We start from the raw sequence: 7,951 nt of genomic DNA on the forward strand, positions 1-7,951 counted from the left end.
ATAAATATGGTTCGAGCAGAACTTCACAAATATTCTCCTTGACATAAATAGCATCTTTCACCCAATACCTCCATGTCACTATATACCAGAATCATAAGCCCTGATCTTTCAGTTGCTGGTCCCTCCTGCTCAAATTACCTTTTGTTTATTATTTTGCATATAATAATTATGTACATGGTGTATCCACCAAGAGAATGTGAGTTCCTGGAGGGCAGGGCCTGTTTCCTATAAGTCTTTATATCCCCAGGGTCTAGCACAATCTCTGACGCACAATAGGTGCTGATAAAATTTGTTGATTGATTAAATCTGTTTTTACTTCTCTGCTTTTCACATTTATCTCTTGGGCTACAATATAAGGAAATTCCAAACTTCCAAAGATGGTTTTAACAAAAAAAATACTAATTAAAACCAAATCTAGGTCCTGGGCTACACCCTTTGATGACTGTACTCTTTGGGAAGTGTCTCCTTAAAGTATGAGAAATACCCTTCCTGAATCACTCCTCTCTCAATTTGAGATAGATGTTGTCAGTCTTTGGTGAACAGACCTCAATACACTTTTACTCTCCCAAGTCTTTGAGATGGGAAAAGCAGGTCCAGTCAAACATTACCAAAAGCAGAAGTGATTAGGAACCAAGAAGTACATTTCTTCTCTCTCCGGATCCATAAATATTATGTTAGTAAGGAAGGCAAAAAGAAATCTTTATTAACTACTACATTCTAGGCACTGTGCTAAGTAATTTACAAATATTTCAATTGATCTTCACAACAGAGGTAGGTGATACTATTAATCCACTTTACAGCTTTAATTATTTAATTAATATACTTTACACTTTATTATACAATTATACACCTTAGAATATAATTAATTTAGTACACAATAGTATACAATTAATACACTTTAATTAATACACTTTACAGAGGATACTCAGGCAGATAGCAGTTAGGTGATTTGCCCAGTGTCACACAATAGATATCTGAGTTTTCCTGACTTCAGACCTAGGGTTCTATCCAATCTGTCACCTAGCTGCTTCTACTAAGGATTGACCCAAAGCATAGATGAAGCAGAAATAAGGCTGCCACTATACTGGAAATTTGAGGGACATCTCCCCTTAAGGATGCTCAAGGTCCCAGCTAGAAGTTTATCCTTCTACCAGCCAGTCTCTTAGATTTTCATATTCCTAATGATTTTTGTTGTCGTTCAATTCATTTTAGTCATGTTGAACTCTTCATGAGCTTATTGCTTTTGTTGGTTTGTTTTCTTCCCTGCAAAGATACTAGAGCAATTTGCTGTTTTTTCTCTAGTTCATTTTACAGATGTGGAACTGAGGCAAACAGGGTTTGGTGACCTTCCCAGGTCACACAGCTAGTAAGTATCTGAGACTGGATTTGAACTGGAAAAGATGAGTCTTTCTGATTTTAGGCCTGGCCCTCTATCTACTGCACCACCTAGTTACCTCATTTCCAATGACTCACGAGCATAAAAATTCCAAATATGTCCCCAACAGCCTAATAGCAATTTAAGGAATGCTAAAAGATTCTCTCTACCACTGCTTCTTTGCACAATACATCCTCTAGCAGTCCACAAGACCTCCCATTCTTATCTCAGTCTCCATAAAGAAATTCCAAACTTTTGAAGAGGAATTGATATCACACCACTGGAGGTTGAATATTTGCCTTCTGTTACTTAGAAAGATAACGTATTAAACTCTGTTCTCTCCCATTTGTATATTAGATTACATGCTTTTTGGTTTCCTAACAGAATTTTGTACTACCTGTCCCCCAAGCTTGGAATCCACTCATGCTTCATCTCTGCACTTTAGAATAATTATCAAACTTTAAAGCTCAGCTCAAATGCCAATTTGATCTCCCCTTGTACCTCTCACTATGATATTATTTTGTGTTGTGGGTGTGTGTGTTATATTTATTTATCTCTGTATAAGTTGTTTCTACCTCCAAGTATTGAAAAGTAAGCTCCTTGAAGTCAGAGAATATTGGTTTTGTTTTGGTTTAGTTTGGGTTTTTTTTTTGTCTCTCAAACCATTATTTCAATAAATACTTATTGAATAAAGGAAGGAAGGAATGAGGAAATGAGCCATAAGACTGGTCAGTTTTGATGGGTGGTAAAGGATGAATCAGTCTAAAACAAAGGAGATACAAATCTTTCTCTCAAATTAGAAGTAATGAGGATAGGATAGGAAAACATGTAGAATTTGGAGGCTTTCACAGTGTAGAGTAAGGCTACTAATGGGCTTCACTCAGATAGGATGTCCCTTGATTTTTCTCCCTAATGAAACAAAAGGAAATTTCATTGCTGACACATCAAACCTGATAGGGGGGAAGAAAAACTAGCAACTTGAGGAGAGATGTTTTGGTCAGCTGCTGTGAGGCATGTGACAGAAGGAGGCAGTATGGAATAGTGAGTGGACAAAGCCTTGCATCTGGAGGTCCAAGGACCACTTTCAAGGCTTGGAGTAGATAAAAGGCATTACTTCCTCTTACAACCCATTTCACTTTTTAGATAACTCAAATTGGTAGGCTAATTTTTCCAAAAAAAAGTTATTGTTATATAAATTACAATAGGCATTATGTTAGTGGCAATAATGATGATACCACTGATGAAAAAATCAAGATTAAAAAAGGATATCTACATATTGGGTTGTAACCTACAAGATGAAATTTAGCAAGGACAAATGTAAAATTCTACATTTAGGTTTAAAAAATCAATTTTACAAAAAGGATGATAGAACCTTGATTTGAAAAGGACATGATGTTTTAGTTATTCACAATCACTATAAACCAAGAGGATAGTATAGCCACTTTTTTAAAAGCTAGTGTTGAAAGATCTATGAGAGTAAAGACCATATCTTATTTATATTTATTTCTATTAGCACCTAATACAGTACATGGCACATAATAGGCAATTCAATTTTTAATGAAAAGACTAATACAATGTGAGACTTCATTAATATGTAATATCCATCTTATGGGAAGTAGTAAGTGATCCTTCTGAAACTTGTGTTGCTCAAACCAAATCTGGAGGCTTATGCTCAATTCTGAGTGCCACTTTTTCAAAGGGACATTTGAAAATAGAGTACATTCTGAGAAAAGTAAATAGGATGCCAAAGTCTTTTGATCACTTAATACAAGAAAGAAAGGAACAAATGGGTATTGTTTTGAACTGAAAAAAAATTATGGGGACATGAAACTCTCTCAAAATATTTGAAAGGTTGACACAGAGTAAATGTTCCATTCTAGTTACTCCAGAGGTCAAAATTAGTGGGTGGAAATTGGAAAGGAGGGGCAAAATCCCATTTTAATATATGAACTTTCTAACAACTGGCCAAAAGCTGATAATATCTAAAAATACAATCAACTGTCAAGTAAGGTAGTGAATTCCTCATCACTGAATATATTCAAATAGATGCTGGATGCTGCACCTATAATAGATATCTGCACATGCGAGATTTTGCATTAGATGACTTCCAAGTTCTTCTCCAGTTTGATTTTCCAAGATTCCTCTTAAGAGGTTTATTCATTTATTCATTCAGCACTAAGTGTTTATTTCAGGGCCACATTCCTGTTTTCTGTGGCAACAGACTGAATCAGGAAAGTGACCCTGATTAATGAGAAGTGGGGTTGGAGAGGTTTGAAGAGAGAAAAGAAGGATAGTAATGGAAAAAATACGAAGAAAAATCTTTGGAAGAATGCTTTGTAATTTGCTTCTGTTCTGCAAAAAAAAGAAAAAAAGAGGAGGAAAAGAAAGAGTAGGGAAAGGCTGATTGTAAGCCTAATGGTCTTCTGTATAGAAAGGTACTTGTTTTTATGAATTAATGATGGTTTGGCTTCAGCTTTTTTTAATTAAGATTTTTTGTGTTATTGTCAATCCAGTTAGGTTGAAAGAATTTCCTTTCTGTGTATAGGCATGAAATTTATCTCAACTCTATTGATCCTTAAAACAAACCAAAAAAAAAAAAAAGAAGAAAAAAAAACACCCAAGAATAGCCCTTATTACTTTTCATTACCTTCATGACAAAGACTATGGTAGATAATGCCTACTCCTCAATAAATAGTTAACCCCAATATAAGACCAACAATAACAATAAGCATATTACCACCCCCTTTCCAAAGTCAGCTTCTTAGTATTATGAAAGATGCCCTTTTGGGTCCCCTGTTTATATCCCTTATTACCATCTAACATCCATCAATATCGACAGCTTTACACAGGTCACCACTAACCAGATGTTACATCCATCACTACAAACAAGCTCCCTTGACATATTGATTACATCATTTATCTTGTCCCTTTGGCCAAAACCAACTATCTCATTATGATATAGCTGGGTTTATCAAAGTATACTTTTTGATACCCTCTATATCTAATCCTTTGCCCAAGTTACATAGGTAGCAACATTATTCTTAGATGTGCCCTGTATCATCTCTACTAGTCTGCACTTCTCATCATTTTGGACTTTTCTATCTCTCTAGATGTCTAAGAAGGGAATTTTATCATGTTGTTTTATTATTAGCCTTATAGAGGCAGGAGAAATTTGCTAAGCAGCTAAACCTAGGGATAATTTTCTGCCCCAAATTTGCTCTAATTTCCTCACAGTTGAATTTCCAGACTTTTTTTTTTCATTCACTTCTCTTCCTTTTCAACTTTGGTTCCTCTCCATGGAATTTAGCCAATGAATAATCACATTCTTCCTAACTCAGTATACAATTCTCCAATGAAAAATATAGAAAATGGGCAACTTTGCTAACTTCTCTGTTATCCATGAAGTATTCACCTAAACCAGTGATGGGCAAACTTTTTAAAGAGAGGGCCAAAGGAAAGGAAATCTCATCTGTCAGTCTGTTTCTAAGGCAACTCTTTCGAAGTTTCATTGTATTGTATCCTGCTCACTGTATTCGTCAGATTAGGAATAATGTTGCACAGCTGGATAGAACATTTAAGGGGACCACATCTGGCCTGCAGGCTGTAGTTTGCCCATCACTGACCTAAATCTTCCTTAGATTTTTTAAGTATTTTTCCTAGTATTATCTATGAAGAAATACACTTTAAGTATTTATGAGTTGATATTCTATCAAATATCAGATTTATTTTCCCTTGCAGTTTGGTACCTGTAGGTAATCTTTGAGCTTCTTTGAAAAAAAATAGGAAAGAAGGGAGTTTAGCAGTGCTAGTGATTAATCTGTACTAGAAAGCAGTAATTACCAAAATCACTTGGTAGTAGTTAAAAATAAAAAGATAGATAAATGGAAAAGATTAGTCATGCACTATATAAAAGCAAACAAATATAAAGCCAAACTAAGTGTCACAGATATTAGGGTAAGGACTCTCTATTTGACAAAAGGTCCCCAACTGGTAGAAGTTAGCTATGAACCAGTATCTCCCATCATACACCAAATACTAATAATATACTCCATAAACTAAGATCCAAATGGTTATGCAATTCAGGCCTAAAGAGTGACACCATAACCAAATTATAGGAGCAAAAAAGAAATTACTTTTTAGATCTATAGATAGAGGGGAAATGCATGATCAAAAATGGGGAGAGAGGTTAACAGAAAATAAATTTCGACAAGTTTATTTATATAAAACATAAAAGGATTTGCACAAACAAAACCAATAAAATTAAAATTAGAAACAGGTGCCAGGGATGGGGGATATTCAAAGCAAGTTTCTCCAATAGAGATTTCATATGCAGAATATATAAGGAACTGATTAAAATATATAAGTATAATTCCCTAATAAATAAATGGTCAAAGAATCTGAAGACAATCCTTAATAGAAAAAAATTCAGGCTCTCAATAGCCATATAAAAATGTCACAAATCACTAAAAATTCTCAAAAAATCCAAATTAAAGTAGTTCTGAGATTCTACTTTATAGTCATCAGATGAGCAAAGACAGCTACAATAGAAAATGACAATTCCTGTAGGGGTTGTATCATATTTAATGAATTATTGATGGACCTATTAATTGGTCCAACAATTTTAGAAATCACTTTGGAACTATGTCCCAAAAGTTACTAAACTCTTCATGCTCTCTTGACTCAACTATGCTACCCCTAGATCTATATCCCCAAAGAGTTCAAAGAAAAAGGAAAATGACCAATATATTTTAAAGTTTTACAGTAGTTCTTTTGGAAATAGCAAAGAGTTGGTAACAAGAGGGAGCCCCACTATTGAATAATGTTACAAATTATGGAATATGCATATGATGGAATGTTATTGAGCCACAAAAAATGACAAAATGGGTGATTTCAAAGAAACCTTTTTGAACTGATGAGGAATCAATGAAACACAAATCAGGAAAACAAGTGATACAATAACCATGACATTATATATTAAAAAAACAACTTTGAAAGACATGAAACTCAGATCCCTATAAGAATCAACCATGAGGGCTTCCGGGTTAAGATGGCGGCAGAGTAAGAAGCAGCTCTTAACCTCTCCTGACCGAAACATACAAAACTCCTCAAGGGGACATAAAAACAAGTCCAGACGAACGGAGGAACCCCACAACAGGGCACAGCATGGAAGGTACGTGGAATCGAGACATTTCCAGGCTATAAAGGGCTCTCACTCAATCGCGGGCTGAGCAACCGCCCCACCCCCACCCCCTCCACACTCATCTATAGCTCCGAACCCAGCTAAAAAGAAATAGGGCAAGTTTGGGGCACCCATCGAGTCATCAGCAGCTCCGGGACCTGTTCCTGAGAGTAGACTTAGGACCCCATTAAGTCAAAAAAAGCACGCGAAATCTGAGCGCGCGCGCCGGAGCAGGACGCTGGGCGCAGAGAGCCGGCTGAGTAGAGGCGTGGGTGGAGGCAGACACAGCCAGGAACTAAAGCCTAAGTGGGGAACCAGTGCAGACGGGTATACGACTGTGGAAGCAGCACCCTGAGACTTGTAAAGAAACCTCCAGCAGAGGATCAAGCAAGAGGGCCCACCAGGGGGCTTGACCTTGGAAAAAACCAGAATTCAGACCTCAGGAGCCAATAGATTGGGAACAGACACTGAGCCCGAGGATAAAGCTGAGAAGCTGCTGGGCTAATGATGGCTACTCAATATCAGGAGGTTCAGAAGAGAAAGAATAATAACAAAAAGAAGAAGTCTTTAACACTCGACAGCTTTTACACAGAGAAAATCCAGACAACCGAGCAAACAGAGGAGGAGAACAAACAAGCATCCGGACCCTCCTCAAATAAGGAAAACTCCTCACAAGCTATGGAAGAGTTCAAAACTGAGATTCTGAGGAAAATGGAAGAGATCTGGCAAGAAAATAACAGTTTAAAAGGTAGAATCTTGCAATTGGAAAGTGAGGCTCAGAAATCAAATGAACTGATAAGCAAATTGAACACCAGAAATGACAAGATTGAAAAGGAAAACCAGTCCCTAAAGGCTAGAATCGAGCAATTAGAAGCTAATGATCTCTCAAGACAACAAGAACAAATAAAACAAAGTCAAAAGACTGAAAAAATAGAAGGAAATATGAAATATCTCAATGAGAGAGTGACAGACCAAGAAAACCGGTCTAGAAAAGACAATTTGAGAATAATTGGTCTTCCAGAAAAACCAGAAATTAATAAAAACCTGGACTCCGTACTAAAAGAAATTATTCAGCAAAATTGCCCTGAAGTCCTACAACAAGAGGGCAATATAGACATTGAAAGGATCCATAGAACACCCACTACATTCGATCCAGAGAAGAAATCGGTTAGAAATATTATTGCCAAATTCAAAAGCTTTCAAGCAAAAGAAAAAATCTTACAAGAAGCCAGAAAGAGACAATTCAAATATCAAGGAGCACCAATCAGGATCACACAGGATCTGGCAGCCTCCACACTAAAAGACTGTAAGGCTTGGAATACAATATTCAGAAAGGCAAGAGAGCTGGGCCTGCAACCACGGATCAACTACCCATCAAAATTGACTATATATTTCCA

This window comes from Gracilinanus agilis, chromosome 5 (genome assembly GCF_016433145.1).
Source record: "Gracilinanus agilis isolate LMUSP501 chromosome 5, AgileGrace, whole genome shotgun sequence".
Taxonomy (NCBI): domain Eukaryota; kingdom Metazoa; phylum Chordata; class Mammalia; order Didelphimorphia; family Didelphidae; genus Gracilinanus; species Gracilinanus agilis.